At 42.4% G+C, this 26,879-nt stretch overlaps 1 long non-coding RNA gene and 1 pseudogene across 2 annotated transcripts in view; one reads left to right on the top strand and one right to left on the bottom strand.

Annotated features, from left to right (window-relative positions):
* The window catches only part of LOC112672067 (uncharacterized), a 64,926-nt gene that overhangs the window by 12,826 nt on the left and 25,221 nt on the right, over window positions 1-26,879 (bottom strand). For both annotated transcript variants that reach the window (XR_004810319.2, XR_004810320.2), the window contains exons 3-4: window positions 6,770-6,831; window positions 4,968-5,071 (exon numbers count right to left, since the gene is read on the bottom strand). This is a non-coding gene — a long non-coding RNA (uncharacterized LOC112672067). The remainder of the gene's footprint in view (window positions 1-4,967; window positions 5,072-6,769; window positions 6,832-26,879) is intronic.
* LOC112672064 (glyceraldehyde-3-phosphate dehydrogenase-like) lies at window positions 13,204-14,352 on the top strand (annotated as a pseudogene).

The following is a 26,879-nucleotide window of genomic DNA, read 5'->3' as shown; positions in this document are numbered from 1 at the left end:
AGGAGAGATGAGAACTGGAGATGACAGATAAGGATAGGGATGGAAATGGAGATGGAGACAGAGATGGAGATGGAGACAAAGATGAGAGATGGAGATAGAGATAGAGATGGAAACAGAGACAGAGATGAAGAATGGAGATGAAACTATGAGATGGAGATAAAGATGGAGATGAGAGATGGAGACAAAGGTGAGAGATGGAGATGAAAATGGAGATGTGAAATGGAGCTGGAGATGGATATGAGAGATGGAAATGAAAATAAGAGATGGTGATGGAGATGAGAGGAAAGACGAGAGATGGAGACAGAGATGAGAGAGAAAAGATGAGAGACAGAGAGGAGATATGGAGAAGTGGAAGGTTGGGGATAATGGAGATGGACACAGAGATAAGAGAGAGACAGAGATGGAGAAAGAAGGAGAAAAAAGGGAAGGAGAAGTGGAGAAGGGTGAGGGAGGTGAAAGAAGAAGTAGAAGGTGATGAGTGGAGCAGAGGGAAAAGGAGGAAGGATCTTGAGGACTGCAGAGAAGCCATTCTGATGGCCGGGTGAATGTGATCAGGGACAGCCACAACACATTTCCAGCAGTAGTGGCAGTAAAACTTGGGTCAGGGTCTGTGGCCCACCCCTGAGAATGACAGTGACAGAGGCAATGAGACACACTGAAGCATTCAGTGATTGAAGATCTCAGTATGGAACTTTCGAGTACAAAGACTGCTCATCCAAGAAGACCCACATTAGACAGGAAGCTAACCTTGCCCTCACCATGTTCTGTCATAGACTTGGGGCTGCCAAGGAAGAGCACAGCCTCCACTTCAAATCAGTGGTGGATGCCGTAGGTGTTGCAACTAAGTGTGCTCCTCCCAGGCTCTTTCTTGAAGGGACAGCTGTGTGGCACACATCCACCACTGCCACAACTACTATTCACCTTCTTTTCTCTTGGAAGAAAAGGGATTTAAAAAAAAACTATTAGGGGGCACCTGGGTGGTTCAGTGGGTCAAGCCTCCAACTCTTGATTTCAGCTCAGGTCATGATCTTAAGGTTGTGAAATCAAGCCCTATGTAAGGCTCCACGTTCAGTGGGGAATCTGCTTCTGTCCTTCCTTCTCTCCCTCTCCTCTGCCCCTCCCCCTGCTCAAGTGTGCATATGCACTCTCTCTCTCAAATAAATAAATACATCTTTTAAAAAAAAACTATTAGAATTCCATTCTGCTCTCCCTCCACCATAGTTTGTATGGGATTTGTGTTCCCACTGTACCCACTCTAATTTGACTCTACTTAGTCTTACACACATCAGTGACTCCAAGTCTTCAAAAAAAATATAAAGGAGCTGCTCCTCAAATAACAACACCAACAACAATTATACTAGAGATCTAGTTCACTAGCAAAAATTAACTTTTATGTACCTCTGAGACTTCATATTTCTTTTCCTAGTTTTGTACAGATACTTGAAGGAATCCCAGCAGCTCGCATGCTGTGAAAATGGCCAGGCAACTTCTCAAAATGGCTGAACACTTGTTGGTGGGACAACATCACAGAATACATTAGACCCGAGTGAAGCCTCAAATGGCCATTCCTTAGTGTGGCTGCTTGCCTTAAAGCCACTTTTTCTCAGTGCTAGTGAATCCAAGTTTGGAAGAGAGAATAACCATTCTTTTCACAAACCTTTACTAAGCACCCACTATGTGTCAGACACTGTACCGGGTGCTGAAGTTATAGTGGTTATGGGATTTTAAAATATGTCTACAAAATCATTTACAATTATTTCCTCAAATTTTAAAACTAACCCTTCTCCCTTGAGTGTGGGCAAGACTTAGTGACTTGCTTTTAACAAACAAAATGTGGCAAAAGTGACACTATGACTTCTTAGACTAGGTCATAAAAGGCAATGTGGCTTCTTCCTTGATCTCTCTTGGATCACTCACTCTGGGGAAAACCAGATGCCCTGTTATGAGGACACTTGAGCAGCCTTACATAAAAGTCCATGTGGTGAGGAACTTAGGCCTTCCTCCAACAGCCACCTTGCAAGAGAGCCACTTTGGAAGGGGATCATCCAGTTTCAATCAAGCCTTCAGATGACTGCAAGCCCAGCAACATTTTGACTGCAAATTCATGAAAGACCCCAAGCAAAGCCACCTGGTCAAGCTTCTCCAAAATTCCCAACCCACAGAAAGTGTGAGATGATTAATATCTATTTTTGCTTTAAGGCAGCAAGTTTTGGGGTAATTTTTTACATAGCAATAGATACAGTGGTGGACAAGACAAACATGGTTCCTTCTCTCATTCAGGGAGCAGGAAATAATGTATCGCACAAATGTAGAAAGAATGTGAGTCAAATCATGCCAACAAATATGTACAAATGCTATGGTGTCCCATCAATAGGAAATGTGAAAAGATCTGTTATATTATTACATTGATTGTGACTAGGATTTCAATTTGGAGTCTGCTTTGTCACCCAAAAGTACAGCATATCTTTATGCCATGATCATTGTAGAGCTGGTGGCAAATGATAGTGTGCTCTGGGGCTATAAGATCTAGAAGTGGATTCAGGTCAGAGCAAATGTCACAGCAACCCAACCCCCATGCAAACGATGGTAAAGGGAGAGCAGGAGCCAAGAGCCTCTCAGAAAAAACTGGTCTGCAAAGAATACAGTGCTGAGAAAAGCAAAGGCAAGAGATCATGTGTCTACAAGGAGAGAGACACACAAAGAAAGCCTGATGACTGTCCATCTCCTGTGAACCAATTTGAATTCCAGGATTATTTTAAGACAATGGAAAGGCTCAAGATTGTCATTTTTTTTTAACTAAATCTCCTTTTTATTGTGCTAACTAGCTAAGTGGGCTAAGTTGTGGCATTTAAACAATCTCTGAGATACTTCACCCCAGCCTCCCTTGGTCTCCCTGCCTCCAGTATTGACACTCTCCAGTGCAATTCATGTGGGAAACCAGAGGAGTCTTCTTCAATCACTGCATCATTATGTCACCTTCTCCTCCATTTACATACAAACCTTACCTTGGCTCCCACTTGTACAGGTAAAGTATCCCAGCCTGGCATTTACAGCTGTCTTCAATCTGGCTCCAGCTCACCTTTTCATGACTCCCCTACTTACACACCATCTTTAAACAAACTGAAAACACTGAAGTTCCCCCAATGTGTGTTGCTTTTCAGCTTTGGAAACTTTCTTCAAGTCTCAACCTGGAAGCCCATTCCTCCCCTCATCTATCTCACTTTATTTTAGCTATCAAACAGAGATGTTCTTAAATGCTTCTCCATTAAACAGTCTCTGATCCCCTTAGCTGGTATAGTATTTCCCTCTTCTGGGTGCATCATTAATGGCACTGGTAGGATATAAGTCCTTTACTGTCTGTACTGTAATTACATATATATATATATACTTACATATATTGCATTATTATGTATTGTATATATAATTATATATACAATTATATATATAATTACTTACATATATATATATGTAAGTTATATATATATATATATATATATATATATATATATATAGTTCATCACTTCTACCAAGCTTCTTAGAAGCTTCTTGAATATGAGAACAAGGTTACTCATCTTTATATCAACTTGGTCCTAAGCCTCCTTCTCTTTTCACTCTCTCTTCTCCCTAAATTTAATTTTTTTTTTATTTATTTATGATAGAGAGAGAGAGAGAGAGAGAGGCAGAGACACAGGCAGAGGGAGAAGCAGGCTCCATGCACCGGGAGCCTGATGTGGGATTCGATCCCGGGTCTCCAGGATCGCGCCCTGGGCCAAAGGCAGGCGCCAAACCGCTGCGCCACCCAGGTATCCCTCTTCTCCCTAAATTATTCATGATTTATAACTTCGTCCACCACCTACACACTGATACCTCTAGCCCTAACCTCTTTGCTGTGTGCCAGACCTCTACATATACCTGCTATGTCACATATTCACATGGGTGTCTCAAAGGCTCTTCATTGTCAACATGGTCAGCGGAAACTTCTTATAGTGTCCCCACCCAACTCAGGACTCCTCCATGTTTCCTTTCTCAGTAAATGCCACGCAACCAGCCATCCAGTTCTACAAGCCAAAATCTAGAGGTCCTCCTTGAACTCTCCCACCTGTCAACCACTGTCTAACCCACCACCAAGTCTTGTTGATTTTACTAAATAGTATTCAAATACCACAACTTGCCTCTATCTCCACTGTTACCTCCTGAATCCAAGCTATCATTAGTTCTCACTTTGTCTACCATATTCTATCTGGTATCCTAATCAGCCTCCCCACATCAACTCTAGCCTCATATCTCCAATTCATTCTGGGTCATAAGGATAGAATGGCAATTGAGTTTTAAAACTCAAATCTGACCAGGTCATTGCTAAAGGTTTAAAATCTTCAATGACTTTCCATTGTTCTTAAGACAAACACCCAAGTTCTTAATATAAACTGACCACAGGGCCTTCCATCATCTGGCCCATTTACCTCTCCAGCCTAATTTTGTGCTCAATATTTCAGTCACAAAGGACTACTTTCAGTTCCTCAAAAGTGCCCTGCTCTCTACAGTCCTGAGGTCTTTACGCATGCTGTTTCTTCTCATTCCATCTACTACCTTTGCCTATTAAACTCCTGTTCATCCTTCTAGGCTTAGCTCAGACCTCAGCTCCTCATAGAAACCTTCCCAGACCAGATCAGGTCCCTTATTTACAAGAAGTCAGCAAATTCCCAGGCTCCTTCTAACTTCTTCCTCTGCCACTCTCAATGCCTGACTTTCTTCCTCAGGATTAAAAGTTGGGCTGTTACCCCTCCAATATGGTATTCATACTCCAGACAGAAAGATAGGGAAAGGTAAAGAGCAAACTTCATGTGCCAATTGGACCCATCTCTTTTTATCAGAAAAGAAAAAAATGTCTTTCTTGGAAGCCCCACATAAGAAACTTTATCCCCCCGCCCCCTGCCACACACACACACACACACATAGGAAACTTTTACCTATATCTTTGTCCAGACTGAGGTTGTAGCCACTCTAGCTTCAAAGGAGTCCTGGAAGGTATATGTTCTTAAAGAGACATGTTGTCTTCAGCACAATTTTAAGTCTGATAGAGAGAAATAAGGGGATACTGGAGATAAGGGAGGCCAACCAAGAGTGTCTGCCACACTACTGCCACAACTAACTAGATTAATTGGATTTCAAGGCTCTGACTCAATCTGAGAAGCCTAAATGAAAGTGATCTTTTTCAAGTTGGAATTTTGAACAAATAAATTCAGCCTCTGCATGTATGGTGCTAAGCTATATGATAAAGGGTGAAAAATTCTATCAAATACATGATTGTCGGGCAGCCTCGGTGGCACAGCGTTTTAGAGCTGCCTGCAGCCAAGGGTGTGATCCTGGAGACCCAGGATCGAGTCCCATGTCGGGCTCCCTGCATGGAGCCTACTTCTCCCTCTGCCTGTGACTCTGCCTCTTTCTCTCTCTCTCTCTCTGTCTCAATGAATAAATAAATAAAATCTTTTTAAAAAAATACATGATTGTTTCATCTGTATAATACTAAATTTATCTGTTTATTTTTTTTTGTCAATTTTTTGTCAATTTTTTGTCAAATTTATCTGTTTAAACCAAACATGTGGAATGATCTTCCTTCTTGAAATGCTATTCTTATCACTGTATATTCTTTCTTTCTTTCTTTCTTTCTTTCTTTCTTTCTTTCTTTCTTTTGGGAGGGGGGAGGGGGGAGAGAGAGAGAGACCATGTGGGTCCAGGAGCAGGGGGCAGGGAGGCAGAGAGAGAGGGAGAAAGAGAATTTTAAGTAGGCTCCACACTCAGTGCAGAGCCCAACACAGGGCTCAATCTCATGACCCTAAGATCATGATCTGAGCCAAAATCAAGAGTTGGATGCTTAATCAACTGAGTCAGCCAGGAATCCTTATCACTGTATACTCTTCATAAAAAAATTAACTTTAGAGGATCCCTGGGTGGCTCAGTGGTGTAGCACCTGCCTTTAGCCGAGGGCATGATCCTGGAGTCCCAGGATCGAGTCCCACGTCAGGCTCCCTGCATGGAGCCTGCTTCTCCCTCTGCCTGTGTCTATTCCTCTTTCTCCCTCTCTCTGTGTATCTCATGAATAAATAAATAAAATCTTTTTTAAAAAAATTAACTTTAAAGAAATAGTCACTACTAAAACTTAAGCCTGCAATTGAAGCCACTGCCCAAGGTATTACTCCTTCAATCATGTGGTTACATTCATGCCTCTCATGGAGACATTTGTTCAGGTACAGAAGGAGTAAATGAGACTCTCCACATATCCATTAAATTAAAAATGTAGGGTATGCCTGGGTGGCTCAGCGGTTGAGCATCTGCCTTCAGCCCAGGGCATGAGTCCCACATTGGGCTCCCTGCATGGAGCCTGCTTCTCTCTCTGCCTCTCTCTGTGTGTCTCTCATGAATAAATAAAGAAAATCTTTTTTAAAAAATTCAAAATGTAGAATAAGTATGTAGCCAATTTAGCTGTAGTTAAAAACTAGGAAATCAGAAAACTATGTAAGAAGAATTAAAAATGTAAGGGATTTATGGAGCGATTGAGCCCATTCTAGACAGAGTTTAGAAAGAAGGAAGCAGAGTGATCTGGGGGAGAGGTTTCATCTACAGGGAAATGCCATGTTTGTTAATTGAGAGCCAGAAGTGATGAAGTATGGAACACAGGCACAAGAATATAGCAAACAGGACGTGCTTACTATGCAAGGGAATCTGCTTTTCAGTTAGTATCATTGTCTCTAATTAGTTCAATTCAACTTACATTTATTGATCATCATCCATGTACCAGAAATTCTGGGGAAAATGGTATTCTTCCCTGTCCTGCTGAAGAGGAAAAAAAAAATATTATTGCTAGATGGAATTTCAGAGGGCACATATTCTTTCCCCATTTTATGTATTTTTTTATTTAAAAGATTTTATTCATTCATTCATGAGAGACACAGAGAAAGAGAGAGAGAGAGAGTCAGAGACACAGGCCGAGGGAGAAGCAGGCTCCATGCAGGGAGCCCAATGTGGGACTCAATCTCGGGTCTCCAGGATCACGCCCTGGGCCAAACTGCTGAGCTACCCAGGAATCCCTTCTTTCCCCATTTTAAAGATAAGAATATTAAGGTCCAGAAAAATTAAATAACTCCCCACTGTCACCACTTAGTTAACAGAAAGCCATGGCAAAATCTAGGGTCTTTGTAGTCTCATGCAAACAAAATCCTTAAAACCTAGAGAGAGGCAATCTTCATGTTAGGGCAGTTCCTCGATTTCAGAGACAGCGGGGTTTTGTTGTTGCTGCTTTTGTTTTGTTTCTTTCTTACAAATGATTTACCACATACAAACACAGGCCATTCAAAAATTCTCCCTGATTCTCAAAGTCGCCATGATATTTTTCCTCATTGTCATCAAGCCTATGTCAGCAAGCTTGGGTGAACCTACCCAAAGCTGATGACTCTACTGTCCTCCCCATTCTTCCCATACCCCTCAGCACCTCCATGCACACCCCCAGGTTGATCTACACTTGTTAATTAATGGTTTCAAAATGCTCTAATATTATATCAGAGGCATAAGTCCCACAATGGGCTCCCAAAAACTTGCTCCCAAAAACTTTTGTAAGCTCCAGAAAAACAAACTTCTCAGGAACTCAACGTTTGGAATGAGAAAAAGCTGGGTTAAACTCTACCATTTACTGTGTAGCCTTTGGAAAACTATTTAACATCATTAAACTTCAGGCTCTACATGTGTTCAATGAGGAAAAACATACCTACTTTATAAGAGTGATGCAAGGATTTAATGAGATAATGCCCCACAAGCATTGAATGGTATAAAGTTACACACTGATATAACATCGGGGCTCAAGACACATTTATTATCACTTTTTTTAACTTGTTCCCACCCTCCCTTCTGTCTTAGATATGCTTAACCTGGGTCATTGATCAGAGCTGGATTCAAATCTTAGCTCCTTCACTGACCAGCTATACAACCTTGAGCAATGCTCATTACCTCTCCAAGCCTCCTAAAACAAAGCCTGGCATGAGAGGAGCACTGGGCGTTATACTATATGTTGGCAAAACTTAAATAAAAAATTTTTTTGAAGAAAAAAATAAAAATAAAACAAATCCTGGCTTGTGGGCCACATCCAATATTTTCTGAGTGAAGAGAATGTAAATTTCTTATAAGTAATAGAGATAATAAGCCTCAGCTCACATGATTGTTAAAGGATCATGTAAGTAAAATACCTGCTCTGTTCCCTTTTTTTAGCTTAGTTGATGAACTGATCACCTTGGATTCACTGGATGCTAGATCAAGAGTCTTTAATTCACGTGATATCTTAATTATTTACCTAGAATTCTTTAGTTCCCTCAATAGTTCTTGGGGGAGGGTGTGATAAGGATACACATAACACCTCCATCTGAGTTGAAGATCAACTGAGAAATAAGACAAAGGAAAATCAGTTAAGGTTCAAAAGCATCCTCTCTATTAAGCTGATATGGATATGGGGTTTAAGTGAAGCAAGAGGCCTCCTGGCACTGAACCTGTTAGGCAGCCTTACGTACTCTGGAGCACTGGACCACCCAAGGCTTCCCCATCGTCACCCCACAGGGGAGACCTACCCCTGGAGGAGCAGATCAAAATGTATAGTCTCTACAAGAAGACTGCAACCCAAAGAAAGAACAAGAGAAAGAAGATAGATAGGTCATGCAGGCCCCTTTCCCCATTCAGGTAACACTCCATCTCCCCAGGGGAGGAGTGAATGTGGGACACAGGCCAAGAGTGTTTGGGGAAAAACCCCTAGTCTTGGAAACAAAAAAGGTGGCAAGAAGCATCCCAGGCATTTGCAGCCTAACAAGCTCTATATGCGAAATGGATTGGATAGACATCCTTACTCCCTCTGCCCCCACCACAAGAATTCGAGAGTACAGGGAATAGAGGTTAAGAGCCCAGCCTGGAGGCAGGCTGCCTAGGTTGAATCCAGTCTCTTCTACTTACTAGCTGTTCCCTTAAGCAAGTTATTTGCCCTACCTGGACCTCCCTCTTGTCATCTGTAAAATGAGAGGTATTGACAGAATGTTTCTAAGAATTAAATGAAATGAAATTAAAGCGTCCAAAATAGCAAAGGGTAAAAGTAATACAAATAGGAGTTATTATTACTGGTGAATTTGCCTTACAAAAGCTGTGGGCTCCCAAGAGTTAAAGGTGAAATAAAATACCATGCCACTCAAGAACTGCAAACCAATTATCTAATTAATCTCCCTTGAACCCAAAGCAAAAAATAATTATAATCAACTCCCGATCCCACTTGTGATCTTAGAACCATGGAAACCATCTCTCAGTGACACCACCTCCTGCCCCAAATGCCCACAACTGCATTCTTCATGTTCAACTGAAGTTTCTCTTATCCCCCTCTGAACTGAATCATACACAACTTTCTTGTCTTGGTCCTTTTAAATGATTGCCCTCCCTATGGACATCTGTGAGGATACTACCAAGGAGAAAAATCCTATTAGATTTTGTATATCTCAGTTTAGAGCTTTGGCTGAGGTTGACACAGATAAAAGGCCAGGGTTGGTTTGGGTTTTGTGAGTTGTGGTTACACTAGAAAGAGTGGTCAGTTAGCTGCACTCCCCAAGAAGGATTCCTGGGCACCAGTGCTACATTATGAGGGTAGCAGATATTTAAGGAAGGAAAGCTGAGAAAGATTCCAAATTGAAGTAGACTGGAAATACTTTATAGAAGTCTGAAATTTGTGTGGTGGGTACTCTGGTCAAGATAGGGACCTGAAAGCTTAGTCAATAGATCTCTTCTCCTAAAACAGAGGAGCATAAGATGGTGGTGACATGTGCAGATTTTGGAGTCAAATAGACCACGTTCAAGCCCCATTTTTAGCACTTCTTTGTTATATGACCTTGGGTAAGTCAAATGTCAGTGTCTCTCTATATAAACTGAGAGAAAACACTCTCTTATGGGACTATGAAGAGAATTAAATAAAGCAACGTGTGTAAAATTCTTAGTACAAGGCCCTCCACGTATCTGTGTTCACTAAATTAATTAAAATTTTATACACAATAATAAAAACAGAGAGGAGTTAATATCCAAAACATATAAAGAACTCCTATAAGCCAATAATAAACTCAATTTAAACTCAATTTAAAAATAGGCAGAGGGGGATCCCTGGGTGGCTCAGCAGTTTGGCGCCTGCCTTTGGCCCAGGGTGCGATCCTGGAGACCCAGGATCAAGTCCCACGTTGGGGTCCCAGCATGGAGCCTGCTTCTCCCTCCTCCTGTGTCTCTGCCTCTCTCTCTCTCTCTCTCTCTCTGTCTATCATAAATAAATAAATAAATATTAAAAAAAAAAGAAGTACCATATGATGCAGCAATTCCACTTCTGGGTATATATCCAAAGGAAACAAAAACAGGGTATTATAGAGTTACATGTAGTGTTATTCACAATAGTCAGCATATGGAAATAGCCCAAGTATCTATCAAAGGATGAATGGATAAAAAAAAAGTGGTATAGCACATACACATACACATATACAATGGAATATTATTCACCCATGAGAAAGAAGGAAATCCTGCCATTTATGCCAACATGGATACAACTTGAGTACATTATACTAAGTGAGATAAGTCAGAAATACTGTATGGTATCATTTACATGAGGAATCTAAACAAGCCAAACTTAAAAACAGAATAGAATGGTTGTCACCAGAGCCTGAGGGATGAGGAAATAGGAGAGAAGTTGTTTAAGGGTACAACCTAGCAGCTAATAGATAAATAAGTCCTGGAGATGTAATGCACAGTATAGTGATTATAGAGAACAACGCTGCATTATAAATAACACATTTGCTAAGAGACTAAATCTTAATTATTCTCATCAGAAAGAAAGAAATGACAATTATATGATGTCCTAGAAGCTTTAACTAACACTACAATGGCAACTATATTGCAATATATAAAATTAACATGCATACCTTAAACTTATGCAATGTTACATTTCATTTAAATCTCAATTTTTTTAATGGAAAACTTCTGGGTTAATTCATAGACAGCTTTGTAATTATTATTTTCTTCATCATTATGATGAGATGATCCACTCAACTTTAGAAATTAAGTCTAAGAAATGAGCCAATTGAAAACTATTACTAATTCTTCCCATTATTTCCAGTTACATGTTGGCAGGAAGTTTCTTTATTTTTTTTTTCTTAAAGATTTTGTTTGTTTATTAGAGAGAGAAAGAGAGCACAACCAGAGGGAGCAGCAGAGGGAGAGGGAAAAACAGGCTCTCCACTGGGCAGGGAGCCCAGTGTGGGGCTTGATTCCAGGGCTCTGGCATCACAACCTAAGCCCAAGGCAGATGCTTAACCGACTGAGCCACCCAGGCGCCCCATGTTGGGAAGTTTCTTTTTTTTTTTTCCTTCTCTCTCTCTTTTTTTTTTAAAGTAATCTCTACCCTCAATATGGGATTCAAATTCACAACCCTGAGATCAAGAGTCACATGTTCTACTGACTGAGTCAGTCAGGCACATCCCACAGGAAGTTTCTTAAGTCATAATGTATACCCTTTACATCTTATGCTTTTAACCACTATGCATTCTTCCTATGTTGAACCAGTACTTGATTCTTATTGTCATCAAAACCTTAAGGCCTTTGGCCTTTTTGTTATAACTGGTGAACTTACATTGTGCTGGGGCAAAAGATATATATATATATATATATATATATATATATATATATATATATATACACACACACAGGAAATCTCTGTACCTTCAACCCAATTTTGCTGTCAACCTAAAACAGCTCTAAGAAATAATGTCTGGGAGCCTGGGTGGCTCAGTCAGTTGTCTGACTCTTGGTTTCAGCTCAGGTCATGATCTCAGGGCCATGAGATTGAGCCCCACATCGGGCTCTAAGCTCAGCTCAGAATCTACTTGGGATTCTTTCTCTTCCTCCCCCTCGGGCCCTCCCCCACTTCCGTAGTAACTCTCTTTCTCCCTCTGTTTATCTAAAATAAATAAATAAATTTTTTTTAAAAAAAAGAAAAGAAATAATGTCTGGAGTTTTAAAAAAATATTTAATTTATTTATTCATGAGAGACACACAGAGAGAGAGGTAGAGAGATAAGCAGAGAGAGAAGCAGGCTCCATGCAGGGAGCCCGATGTGGGACTCGATCCTGGGTGTCCAGGCATCTGTCCAAAGGCAGATGCTCACCGGCTGAGCCACCCAGGTGACCCAGAAATAACATCTGTTGAACATAAACGAATACCTGAAGTCCCTTCAAATTTCATCATTGAAGTCAATGGGAGACATGAAGAGCACAAATGGTAAATTTCATGAAACTTCAATGTGACAGGGCAGTTTTACTCTCTCCTTTCCATTCTTTTCCTAGCTCTACCAAAAAAGGCCACCTTGGGCTATGTAATGCCTCTGTGGGCCTGCAGTGGGAAGGGGGGAGGTGTTGAGAACGCACCTCTTCCTCAGGAATGTGTAGCCTCAGGTCAGGGTCTCAGCTTGGCAAATGGGGCTCAGGTTGGAACCAGCTCCAACCTGCCTCCTCAACCAGGTGTTTTTGTGCAGTGCACTAACTGCATAACAGTACACAGCAGCCCTGTTTTGAATTACATATCTTTATCCTTCCTCTGCCCAATCAGAAATGAAAGTAGTATTGCTTCAGATAGTTGTGAAGCAGAAGGAAAGAAAAAAGTAGATGAGGGTCTGGACTTGACTCTGCTCCACTAGAGCAAGGATGGTATTTATTTTTTTCTCACTATTGTTTTCCCAGCTCTAAAACCCAGTGCTTGGTAAATAAAAAAGGGTTCAATAAGCATTTATTGGCTGAGTTGGTGTTTTTATAGGAGAATAATAAAGCCAATTGCCATGCTCCTTTCACAGACATGAGAACATTTCCCTTACAGCCTAGGCACAATAAAAATGCTTCAAACATTTTTAAAGTCTGTAGGTATCAAGAAGGAAGGCAGGTGAGAGAGATGTGTATTTGATTAAGTCTGCAACAAGCAGGTTGGTGGTTGAGAATCTGGACTCTGGAGTCAGAGACCTGGATTCTCAGCCTAGCTTTTCCATCCACTGAGTGGAGGACACTGCACAAAGTGACTTAAACTGTCTCAGTTTCCTCATCTCCAAAATGGGAATAATAATGCCCACTTAGGGCTCTCTGCTCCTCCCCATTCAACAGACAGCTGCATCTTCTGGCACAGTGCCAGCCGCGTCCTGGAGACATGATGGTGAAGGTCAGAGTGAATAGATTTGGCCGAATTGGGCGCCTGGTCACCAGGGCTGCTTTTAACTCTGGTGAAGTGGATATTGTCGCCATCAATGACCCCTTCATTGACATTAACTCCATGGTGTACATGTTCCAGTATGATTCCACCCATGGCAAATTCCACGGCATGGTCAAGGCTGAGAACAGGAATCTTGTCATTAATGGGAAGTCTATCTCCATCTTCCAGGAGTGAGATCCCACCAACATCAAATGGGGTGATGCTGGTGCTGAGTATGTTGTGGAGTCCACTGGGGTCTTCACCACCATGGAGAAGGCTGGGGCTCACTTGAATGGTGGGGCCTAGAGAGTCATCATCTCTGCTCCTTCTGCTGATACCCCCATGTTTGTGATGGGTGTGAACCACAAGAAGTATGACAACTCCCTCAAGATTGTCAGCAATGCCTCCTGTACCACCAACTGCTTGGCTCCTCTGGCCAGTCACTCATGACAACTTCGGCATCGTGGAGGGTTCTCATGACCACTGTCCATGCCATCACTGCCACCCAGAAGACCAGGGATGGCCCCTCTGGGAACCTGTGGCGTGACAGCCGAGGGGCTGGCCAGAACATCATCCCTGCTTCCACTGGTGCCACCAAGGCTGTGGGCAAGGCCATCCCTGAGCTGAAAGTGAAGCTCACTGGCATAGCCTTCCATGTCCCCACCCCCAATGTGTCAGTTGTGGATCTGACCTGCTGTCTGGAGAAAGCTGCCAAATATGATGACATCAAGAAGGTGATGAAGCAGGCATTGGACGGCCCCCTCAAGGGCATCCTGGGCTACACTGAGGACCAGGTTGTCTCCTGCAACTTCAACAGTGACACCCACTCTTCCACCTTCAATGCCAGGGCTGGCATTGCCCTCAATGACCACTTTGTCAAGCTCATTTCCTGGTATGACAATGAATTTGGCTACAGCAACCAAGTGGTGGACCTCATGGTCCACATGGCCTCCAAGGAGTAAGAGTCTCCTGGACCACCAGCCCCGGTGAGAACAAGAGGAAGAGAGAGGCCCTCAGCTGCTGGGGAGTCCCTGCCCCACTTAATCCCCCAACACTGAGAATCTCCTGACCTCCAATTTACATCCCAGACCCCTGAGGAAGGGGAGGGGCTTGGGGAGCCCTACCTTGTCATGTACCATCAATAAAGTATACTGTACCCAGCAAATAAATAAATAAATAAATAAAGCCCATTCAGCAGAGTTGCTGAGAGGATTAAAAAATACTACCCATTAGAAACATTTAACACAGTTACCAGCACATAGTAAACACTCAATAAATGGCAGCTATCATTAATGTTTCTGTACCTTCAGCAGGCTAAAAAAAAAAGTAAAGTAAAAGAGGGTAAAATTATACAAATTGGCAGAATCTTGACAGCTTGTGAGTTAAGGTAATGTGTATAGGGGTTCAATGCACTGGTCCTACTTTGATATACATTGGAGATGTTCCATAAATTTTTTTAAGTTAAAAATCAGAAAATCCACAAAAACACAATTGCCTTCCACTAACCAAATATTCAATCAAGACAACATTTATTCCCCCGGTAAGTCAAACACTGTGTGCAGGACACCCCATCTGTGTGGGATGCTGGAGCCCCTGCCCTCAGAGAGCTTATAGCCTAGTTGGAGACAGACGTTAAACACATAGTCACTCAAATAAATATAAAACAAGTTGAGAAGATGCTCCACAGGAAATGATCCAGCTGCAGACAGGTTAGAGACGGCCTTAGTTGAGAGAAGGAGGTCAGGAAGGCCCCTCTGAGGAAGTTGTATGTAAGCCAAGACCTGCGGAGCCTAGCTGGACACAGGAAGTGGGGACAGCACCCAGGTGGAGCAGCCACCATGGGCAAAGGTCCCAAGGTAGGAATGGAGGGAAGGCCAGTACAGTTGGAGCACAGTACAAGGAAAAATGTGGCTCCAGAAAAGCCTGGATGGCTGGGCAGGGCTTTGGAGACCCTGCTGGAGCTTTGGGTGTTGGTCCTCTGTGTACTGGGAAGACTCAAAAGGGACTGAGACAGCTGTTTAGTCACTCAGTAGCCATGGCTGCTTCTGGGGAAGAGAACTGGGAGATTAGATGAGAGGTTAAAGGAAAAACAATTTTCACTATATATGCTCTTCTGTACTGTTGATGGTTTTCTTCTCTTTTTAAAAAGTTTTGTTTGTTTGTTTATTTATTTATTTATTTGAGAGAAAGAGAGAGAGCATGAGGAGGAGGGAGGGGCTGAGGGAGAGGGAGAAGCAGAGCTAGAAACATGTCAAAGTCAACACAGGGCTTGATCCCAGGATCCTGAGATCATGACCTGAGCCAAAGGCATATGGTTAACAGACTGAGCCACCCAAGTGCCCCTATTTTTTTTTTTTAAGATTTTTTTTTTATTTATTCATGAGCAACACCGAGAGAGACAGAGACACAGACACAGACACAAACACAGGTTCCATGCAGGGAGCCCAATGCGGGACTTGATCCTGGGACTCCAGGATCATGCCCTGCGCCAAAGGCAGACACTCAACTGCTGAGCCACCCAGGCATCCCCAGGTGCCCCCTATTGATGGTCTTCTATTAAAAACAAATCAAGGGGTGCCTGGGTGGCTTAGTAGGTTAGGCTGCAGACTCTCAATTTTGGCTCAGGTCATGATCTCAGGGTTTTAAGATCTAATCCTGAGGCTCTATACGGAGCACTGAGCCTGCTTAAAATTCTCCCTCTCCCTTTGCCCCTCCCACACACCACCCAACCCTCCACCCCACCACAGGCTCTCTCTCTGTAACAAAAACAAAGAAACAAATCAAACCATCAATATAAGAGGTAAACATCCCCCACCCTCAAAGGAAAAAGTATCTAAATCACACAGGATGAGGGACACCTGGGGATCGACTCCCACATAGGGCTCCCTGCTCAGTGGGGAGTCTGCTTCTCCCTCTCTCTCTCCCCCTTCCTCTCCCTCTCTCTCAAATAAATAAATAAAATCTTTTTAAGAAATCACACGTGATGAACACATACAACATTGGGTTACACAGCATTAGAAGAGAAGACAGTCTGACAGCAGACTTCAGTGCAAAAAAGTTTTCCCAATGATTCTGTGACTCGGGCTTTCCTCCTGTTTTCCAGTGGTCTAGTGTGGTGCAGCCTTTCAGAAGGCCCAGGTGGGGTGATTTCCAGAGAGAACCCTGAAGCTTTAAGAGCCCTTTAAGGGCTACCCAGGAGAGAGCACTGGAAGACTATGTTCCAGCACTCACAGCATGGGTGACTGGCTCGGATTGTTGGGGGCAGGCGGAGGAGGGGGGATGCAGGGTTTTCCAAAGCCCTTGAGAGGCCTTGCTCCACCTTTGGGAGGAGGGTGTTTAGAGCAAGGCAGAGATGATACCTATGGTCAGTGGTCAAGGAGGAGCCTCATGGGTGCCCTGTACTTAGGAACTGACACGCTGCTCCCTGCAGAATGTAGGAGCTTATTAAAGCAGTCAGATGGCAGCTAATACGGGTTGGATGATCTTGTTAATTTTGGCCTTCACTGTGGCCTCTCCTTTCCTCCCCCCTTCCCATCTTGTTCAACCAATCATTTGATGACAATTCTCTTGAAGATTCTGTGACCTGCAAGAGTCTGGTTTACAATGTATAAGCAGCGGATTTTGCCATGCAGTGGCGTTGTCAGTTATATTGTTACTTTTTCCTTCTTGTTTTTAGTTTTTCTCCAGTAAACATGTTTACTATTGTAGTACAGAAGGGCATGTGGAAATCTTCTACAATGTCTGCAGGCAATTTTGCCACCAAGAAATTGGAAACTACAACTATCTCCTTTGTGCTTTTGTATTAGAAATACAAAATGAACAAAAACAGAGTTTTTAGGATAGGTCCAGGTACAGCCGAGGCTTTGGACCTATGTCCATCCTTTTTTTCTTCCCACATTCCTCAAGGATCAAAGGCTTAACTTATTTCTCCATCCTCCAGCCCTACATTCCCCACCCCCACCCTATTCTCCCAACACCTGCAAGCTGGGGCACCCTCTTGAACCATATTCTTCACTTCAGCTGCCTTTATAAATGCACTTTCTAAACTAAGAAAGCAATACTCCACACCGCTAAGCAGAGGCAGTTTCACTAAGGCAGATGGAAACAAAGAAATGGGACCACACTCACTTGCAGATTTGCATAGGCCCAGACACTGAAAGCTGGGGCCTCTAGAATTCAGCCAAGTTGTTCTTACAACTCCTGAAAAGTCATCTCTCCCCTTGGTCCCCAGCCCCATTCAGAGATCCTCTACCTCTTTAGGCCTGTAGCTGGCTGTATGAAGGGCTGAGGGCCCACCCCAGGGTCAGATTGCCTGCGATCAAATTCACATGCTTCCAGTTCAGCTCTGGGGACTTGAACAAATCACTTCATTAAACTTCTATTTCCTCATCTGATAAATGTGGGTAACATGTGAATTAAATAAGATAATGGGTGTGGTGCCAAGCAAGCACTTAATAGATGTGAGCTTTTTTTTATATGCTATATTCCCTCTGTTGTACTTTTCATCTCCATGACTTATTTATTTTACAACTGGAAGGTTGTACCTCTTACTACCCTGTACCTATTTCACCCATCCCCCCCACCACCTCCCCTCTGCTGTTCTCTAAGAGTCTGTTTGGTTTTTTATTTGTTCATTTGTTTTGTTTTTCAGATTTCACATATAAATGAAATCATATGATATGTGTCTTTCTCTGCTTTATTTCACTTATTCACTTATTACCCTCTAGGTCCATTCATGTTGTCACAAACAGCAAAATCTCATTTTTTTATGGCTGAGTAATATTCCATTGTATATATACCACATCTTTATCCATTCATCCATGGATGGACACTTGGGTTGCTTCCCTGTCTTGGCTATTGTAAATCACGCTGCATAAACACAAGGGTGCTTGTATCTTTTCAAATTGGTGCTTTTGTTTTCTTTGAGTACTCAGTAGTGGAATTACTGGATCATATATTAGTTCTATTTTTATTTTTTCTGAGGAAACTCCATACTGTTTTCCACAGTGTTTGCACCAATTTATCTTCCTACCGGTAGTACACAAGGGTTCCCTTTACTCCACACCCTTGCCAACACTTATGAGTTTTTGTCTTTTTTGATACTAGCCCTTCTGACAGGTGTGAGGTGAAATCTCATTGTGGTTTTGATTTGCATTTCCCTGATGATGAGTGATGTTGAGCATCTTTTCATGTTGGCCATCTGTATGTCTTCTTTGGCAAAATGTCTATTCAGGTCCTCTGCCTATAGACATGAGCTATTTTAAATTCCAGTAATTGGGCTACTTCTTGCTGCCTCTTGTCTCATTTAAGTTGCTTTTATTTAGACATTTATTTTTGTAAAGATTTTATTTATTTATTTATTTATTTATTTATTTATTTATTTATTTAGGCAGAGACACAGGCAGAGGGAGAAGTAGGCTCCATGCAGGAAGCCCAATGTGGGATTCGATCCCAGGTCTCTAGGATCATGCCCTGGGCCAAAGGCAGGTGCCAAACTGCTGAGCCAACCAGGGATCCGCTAGACATTTATTTTAAATTAAAGAATATTCATTTTATCTCTGAATAATTTGAGGAATTTTGTCTAGACTGCCTCTGAGGTGTCACAAACTTAAGGGAGAAAGAGTTCCCTTTAGCAAGCTGTTACTGATCAATTGTTTAGTACAGTGTAGTGTGTAGAAGGAGGAGCAGGAGAAAACAGTGTAGACATGTAGACTGAAGGTCTCTATGTAGAGAGATCAGGAAAAGAGAAGTCCAGGTGAGAAAGGGGCCACTGGAAGAACTAAATGTTTAATTTTTGTCTTAAAAAATATGATGGAATGGGATCAGCAGAGAGTCATAACAGGTTATTTGAGATTTCAGAACTATACATCTAGAACAGTGTTTCTCAACTGAGGGCAATTTTGTACCCCATGGGACACCGGGCAATGTCTGAAGATCTTTTTGGTTGTCACAGAGGGATCAGAGGACAGCAACAGGCTCTACTAGGGTAGAGGCTAAACATCCTATAATACATGGATAGCTCCCCACAATAAACAATTATCCTATTCACAACATCATAGTGCCAAAGCTGAAAAACCTGAATCAAGATTTCTACTTATTGGGCAGCCCCGGTGGCACAGCAGTTTAGTGTTGCCTGCAGCCCAGGGTGTGATCCTGGGGATTGAGTCCCGTGTCGGGCTCCTTGCATGGAGCCTGCTTCTCCCTCTGCCTGTGTCTCTGCCTCTCTCTTTCTCTGTGTGTGTCTCTCATGAATAAATAAATAAAAATCTTAAAAAAAAAAGATTTCTACTTATTTTTTGAGAGATAAATGCATACTTATCTTCCTTTGCCTTTAAAAGATGAGTGTTCATTGAAGTTATTTATTATTAGTGTTTTCAAATATTTTCATCCCTGACAATAAGACAGTGTTTTCAGTTTCAGCTAATAGCAGCATCTTCCTTTCCTTGCACTGTTTCTGGGGCTCATCTTTCCTTACTTTCTTCCCTCACTCTACAAACATTTCCTTCATTTTAAGAAAGAAATCAAAATGCAGGGAAGCAATATCCACAAATGTTAATGATTACATGACATCCCAATAAAATTCCAGGTCTGGTAGCCTTCTCAGCAATACCTCTTTAGATAAGTCAAGACACTTCACCAGTATGGGCTGCTGTCCAAGCAGATTAAATTATTAGAAGGGCTTGTAACACACTACAAAAAAAAAAAAAAAAAACTTATCAACATGATTAATCAGAAAGAGTTTTACTGGGTTTGTTAATGCATTTCACCAATCCAACAACTAAGGAATGTGACTGCTGGCTGTTGACTCCAGTAACCCAACACCACTATGCTGTGTAAAATTGATAAATTAGTTTAAAAGAATGTTTACCTCCCTTTACTGTATGACTCTCTGCTTGGTGTCCTTTTATAAGAGGCTGAATCTGGCTTCCAGGAATCTAGTGTCTTTGCCTTAGTCTAGTAAGGCAAAGAAAAGCTCACACAAAGAAACTGAACTTACAATGAATGTATTACCCAATACTCTGGAGAACCTGGCCACTCCAAAGCCCCTTCAGGGCTAAAGGCCATATCCCTTCTCAGAAGCTGTCCCTTCTACTCCTATCAACTAAGCGAGAAAAAACAAAGGTCCCTTCAGAAAGCCATGTGCCTCTCAGGTGGGACCACTAGAACATGCTCTCCAATCACACTCTTCTTCCAAACTACTTGACCCTGGTGGCTAATTCAGATCAGAGACATACCATGCAAACACAAATGGCATTCCAGACAATCAACCATCACTGACCAGGAATTTAAGTGAAACAATCATGTATTGGCATTGGCAAGAGCCACTGAATGCAGGCAGCAAGGGCTAAGGGGGTGGCTTAAGAGCTGAGTGTTTGAAAGGAGCTGGCACTGGAGTCAGACCTAATGTCTTAATGGCTAACGACAATTGCTACTGCTCATTGAGCTCTTATTATGGCCATTGTGCAAGGCACTCTCTTCACTGGATCATTTAATCCTTGCAGCCAGTATTATACTTCCTTGATTTGCAGATGAGGAAATGGAGGCTCTGAAAGACTGCACTGTCAGCTTTCCTTGAAAGTATTTGGAGGCAGGGGTTAAGAGACTGCTCCCTGGGCAAAATTAATCATTCAGGGATGTTCACAATCATCTCTGGGTATATTTTGGCACTGAATAAATGTTTGAAGGGAAGGGTGTGAGAACGCAGGAAAACAGAAGTGCAGAAAGGAAAGACTGAGATACAGATGAATATTAGTAGAGGGTCCTGCTCAGATATGGGTGGAGATAGCAGAATGTTCAAGAGCTTGGGCGACGCAGGGTCATTGGGACTACAGTTGCAAGGATTGAAATATGGAGAAAGGGTGGTAGGAAAGTAATATTTAGAGAAAGTATAGATGGGAAAGCCATGGTTTGTGACATTATTTGGGTGTAAGACACCCAAAGCTAACAAGTGTGGGGATGCCTTGGGCATTCGAAGTAAAGCCAGGATAGAATCAGGTAGACTGGATTAGAAGACTATCTGTAAGGGTCCAGAGCTCCAAAGTGTGGAATATAACTACTCACAAGATAAGGAATTGCTTTAGGCATTAAATAACAATAAGTCACATAAAGAGAAAGATGTTAGCTTTTCAGCTCAGGACTGGTTGTGTGGATTTTTTTTTTTTTAAGATTTTATTTATTTATTCATGAGAGACACAGAGAGAGAGAGAGAGAGAGAGAGAGAAAGGCAGAGACACAGGCAGAGGGAGAAGCAGGCTCCACGCAGGGAGCCTGATATGGGACTCGATCCCAGGACACCTTCCCAGCTGAAGGCAGGCGTTAAACCGCTGAGCCACCCAGGGATCCCCTGACTCTTGGTTTTGTCTCAGGTCATGGTATTAGGATCGTGAGATTGAGTCCACTTTTGGCTCTGCGCTTAGCACGGAGTCCACTCGGGACTCTGTCTCTCTCCCTCTGCCCCTCCCACCTGCTCGCTCTCTCCCAATCTCTCTCTCAAATAAATAAATAAATCTTAAAAAAAAAAAAAAAAAAAAACAGGTCTTAGACTGAGATGCTTAATAGGGAAGTCAGCTAAAATTTAGGGACATTGTTTTGTTTTCTATTATATTTATTTTTATAGTTACCTCTCATTTAGGTCAAGTAATAGTGATTTCCAACTTAAAGAAATAATTTAAAGTTCTCTGTGTTGGGGGGATGGGGTAACTGAGGGATGGGCATTAAGGAGGGCACTCCTTAATGTAACTGGGTATTACATGCAACTGATGCATCATTAAATTCTACCTCTGAAACTAATAATACACTATATGTTAATAAATTGAATTGAAATAAAATATAAATAAATAAAAGCTAAAAATTGAAAAAAATAAACTTATCTCTGATGATGATTCTATTTTATAAATGACTTGATGTAAAGACAACTGGCTAAGTGATAGGAAGGGTGATACATGAATATGGCAGAAAGTAGGAGACTGGTCAGGGAATGATTGAGTTTAGGTAACACTGCAGATATACAAGATATATTTTATGCTTAGTGTAGAATTAAGACTAAGAAAAAAAAAAAAAAAAGACTAAGAAAATCAAAGGACTCACCAGGAGGAGTGAAGGAAGAAGAGAAAGATTGAGTATCAGATTAGATATTCACAGGGAAGCAAAGAAACAAAAGAAAGTCCCACTTTGAATTTGTATTTGTTTGGGTAATATCCTGCAAAGCAATTTAGCTAAAGTTCTCTTTGTCTAAGAGTGTACAATGCAATAATGACTAGTTAAGAAGGGAAAAATCTTTCAATAAAGCGGCTATTTTGTTTACATACAAGCAACTAATTGACAGCAAAACACACACAGGCAGGCATGCACCCAGGTGCCTGAGGTGAGTAGCTGTTTTGGTATCATTCTGATTGCTCTGTGCAGGAACACTGTAACACGGAGACAAAACTGATCTTTTCCCTGCAACAAGGGAGCAGCTTGCACATGGTGGAGTTGGAGGGGTAGCATGCGACCTTCATCCTCCAACAAAACTCCTCACCAGCCTCCCCACTCATAGCTGCAGGTCTGACACACATGACATCTGGTGTATAAGTAGAAGTAGGAATTGAAATTAAGCCACCATCAGCTGTTCGTACCTCAAATCAAACCAGTCCCAAGATGAGACCAGGAACTCTGGAACAATGAGTCAAGTCCTTGCCGAAGGGAGGCTGAGGAGGGCTAAAGAACTTGAGAGGGAGTGTGGATCTCTGAGGGAAGAATGGGTGCGGTCACACAGCTGAAGGGCCACTGCAGGCCATTTTGCCTGCTTCCCTATGTCGACCAGGGTCATACCAGCTGGGATTAACATGAACCAATCAGCTGGCATTTGTAAACGATAGCTGAGTTTGTTATCGTTAAATATTTTCAAAAGTATAGGAAATTAAAGAAATATCCTAACAGGCATTTCTTTTTTCATCACCCAGATTGAATAAATGTGAATATTTTTTAGCCTCATGGACTAATGGACTTGAACCATCTTTGTAAAAAGTGTTGGAAGTATAGCGAAGGAGACCTTAGTTATCATTCCAGGCAATCCCACTCTACAAATGAGTGGGGGGAAAGAAGGCTGGGAGTGGTCCAGTGACTCACCAGGAGTCTGATGTCTGCACAGAGCCAAGCTACCCCTTGCCCCCAGCGCTCCCCACTCCACGGGCAGCCCACAGTTTTCCAGTTCTCTGCCTGCACCTCGCTCTGCTCTTCCAAATCCCCAGGCTCTGCCCCAAAGCTAGCTACTCTCTCTTTCCTTTTCTTATTTCCTTTTTTTTTTTTAAGTCAGATTAGGATTTACTGGCCTCCTCTCAGGAAGACTCCTTAGAATATCCTTAGAATAGGGCTGGCTCCTGACATGCTGTCAGAGAGCCATTGTGCTTCTTTAGAAGTCATGACAATGACAACAATAATAATGACAATAACTAGTATTTACTTAATGCTCACTCTGTGCTGAGCCCTCTGCCAAGAGCTCTGTGGGCACTGTCTATTTAAACTCCACATGAGGGATGCCTGGGTGGCTCAGTGGTTTAGCACCTGCCTTCGGCTCGATGTGATCCTGGAGTCCCGGGATCAAGTCCCATATCAGGCCACCGACGTGGAGTCTGCTTCTCCCTCTGCCTGTGTCTCTGCCTCTCTCTGTGTGTCTCTCATGAATAAATAAATAAAATCTTAAGAAAAAATAAAATAAGCTCCACATGAATAAGCAGGGGTCATCACCAGGATCCCCACTTGAGAGATGAAATAACCAAGACTTTGAGATGTTAAGACTCACACATGGACACAGCTAGAAAGCCCTGGCTTTCCACATACTGCAAACCCCACTGGGGCATAGGTGGAGCTGATAGGAGTCTAGCTGGCAAAGTCTTTTGCCAAATAGACTCCTCTAGTCTCCTCTATCTCCTCGTGACCTGAACCAATAGGATCCCTAAGCCCAGCTGTGCACAAAAAGGCCCTGGGGAATTGGTTACAATAAGATGCTCAGGGCCATGTTCACCTACTGAAGCAGAGTGTTCTAGTCTATAACCCATGAATCTGTCTTAAAACAACGTCCTCCAGTGTGCTGCTGGTGCACACTGGGCCTGGGAGCCCCTGTTTAAGGCTGTTGACTTTTCTGGACAACTGGAGCCAAAGAGTCTAAGCTTTGAGAGCTCCTGCCCTTCTCTTGTCTTCCATGTGGGCTGCTAATGCAGTTCCATGAGAGTGAGGGTGCTGTGCTGGGGCTAGTGTCCTGTACGAAAATTCAGACTTCTAGGCTTGCTTGCCACTTGCCTGCTGCCCAGAGGAAGAGCATTACACACAAGCAGAGGCCAGGTGGCTGGAAGCCAGGGTAAGACACAGCCATTGCCAGCTGCCCTACCCTTTTCTTTCTGAGGAGTCACCCAGACCCCTGTCAGGCAGCTGTCCTCCTGCTGGAATAGAGACATTCTTCCATGTGTGGCCATCAATGATTCTGGTCAAGTGGTGTCCCATAGAGCCTAAGGTCGGAAATTCCTCAATAGGTTGGTCAATATAATTGAACTGACTTCACAGCATCCCAGGGAAGGCAGAGCCATGGAAGGTTAGCCAGAGGCAGGTCTGAGAGTCTTCCTGGTCATTTGATGGAAGGGAAAGTGAAGCCCAGAGGGGGAAACACGGGTCCGTATTTTGACCCATATTTATCCACAAGAAGATTCAGGCTCAGAGGTGTTGAGACTTACCCTGAATCAGTGTTAAATAGGCAATTAGGTTAGTTAGTTAGCTCTCCGGAACTGAATGGCCTTCGGCTTTACCAAATTAGCTTTCTGTACTGTGTGAACATCTGTCTGTCTTTCTGGGACACAATGATTAGGTAAGTACAGGAAGTACAACACCTGTGTCAGTGGGTACAGAATTATTTGGAAAATCATTCTCAGGAATCATTACACATGTTGCCTACAGTTCTTGACACATCCACTTGTAGGACTGGAAGTGAAGAACACAGTGCTCAGGCTAAGCCCATGATGAATCCAGGGCTTGCCAAAGCCTGGGCCTTCTTAATCATTTCTCTCTCCACAGTCGTATCTGATTGGCCATCATTAAATGATTCTTCCACTTTATCACCATTACTCAATCCAATCCTCCTTTTTTAAAAAAAAGTTTTAAAATTATAATTATAGACAAGTCAAGTGCCACATACTTTCTTGCCTATGCTGTAAAATCTCTAGTTTTCAGGAAAATGATAGCCAATATTCATTGAACATTTTCTATGTACCAGGCACAGTTCCAAGCATCATACATGCCTTATCTTATTGAGCTTTTGCAACAACCTTTTGATGTAGGTACTATTATTATCCCTACTTTATACAGTAAGGAATCTGAAACTCAGAGAAGCTCTATAACTTGCCTAAGGTCCTACAGCTGCCCAGATTCAAATCTGGGCAGACTTCCTCCAACCTGCTTCCTTTGCTGTCGTGTCTCTCATAATTCTGGAAATAGGGTTTCAGATATTGAGAACCATCTATCTACCTTACAAAAATTTCAATGAACACTTTGTAAGTACCTTTGGTAGGAAAGGTCCTATAGTGTTTATATATATATATATTATTATAATAAATTTATTTTTTATTGGTGTTCAATTTGCCAATATACAGAATAACACCCAGTGCTCATCCCGTCAAGTGCCCCCCTCAGTGCCCGTCACCCATTCACCCCCACCCCCCGCCCTCCTCCCCTTCCACCACCCCTAGTTCATTTCCCAGAGTTAGGAGTCTTTATGTTCTGTCTCCCTTTCTGATATTTCCTACCCATTTCTTCTCCCTTCCCTTCTATTCCCTTTCACTATTATTTATATTCCCCAAATGAATGAGAACATATAATGTTTGTCCTTCTCTGATTGACTTATTTCACTCAGCATAATACCCTCCAGTTCCATCCACGTTGAAGCAAATGGTGGGTATTTGTCATTTCTAATAGCTGAGTAATATTCCATTGTATACATAAACCACATCTTCTTTATCCATTCATCTTTCGATGGACACCGAGGCTCCTTCCACAGTTTGGCTATTGTGGACATTGCTGCTATAAACATCGGGGTGCAGGTGTCCTGGCGTTTCATTGCATCTGAATCTTTGGGGTAAATCCCCAGCAGTGCAATTGCTGGGTCGTAGGGCAGGTCTATTTTTAACTCTTTGAGGAACCTCCACACAGTTTTCCAGAGTGGCTGCACCATTTCACATTCCCACCAACAATGCAAGAGGGTTCCCTTTTCTCCGCATCCTCTCCAACATTTGTGGTTTCCTGCCTGCTTAATTTTTCCCATTCTCACTGGTGTGAGGTGGTATCTCATTGTGGTTTTGATTTGTATTTCCCTGATGGCAAGTGATGCAGAGCATTTTCTCATGTGCGTGTTGGCCATGTCTATGTCTTCCTCTGTGAGATTTCTGTTCATGTCTTTTGCCCATTTCATGATTGGATTGTTTGTTTCTTTGGTGTTGAGTTTAATAAGTTCTTTATAGATCTTGGAAACTAGCCCTTTATCGGATATGTTGTTTGCAAATATCTTCTCCCATTCTGTAGGTTGTCTTTGAGTTTTGTTGACTGTATCCTTTGCTGTGCAAAAGCTTCTTATCTTG

This window comes from Canis lupus, chromosome 28 (genome assembly GCF_003254725.2).
Source record: "Canis lupus dingo isolate Sandy chromosome 28, ASM325472v2, whole genome shotgun sequence".
Classification (NCBI taxonomy): Eukaryota; Metazoa; Chordata; class Mammalia; order Carnivora; family Canidae; genus Canis; species Canis lupus.
Note: the sequence above shows the minus strand (reverse complement) of the source record. Positions and strands in the feature narration are given on the sequence as shown.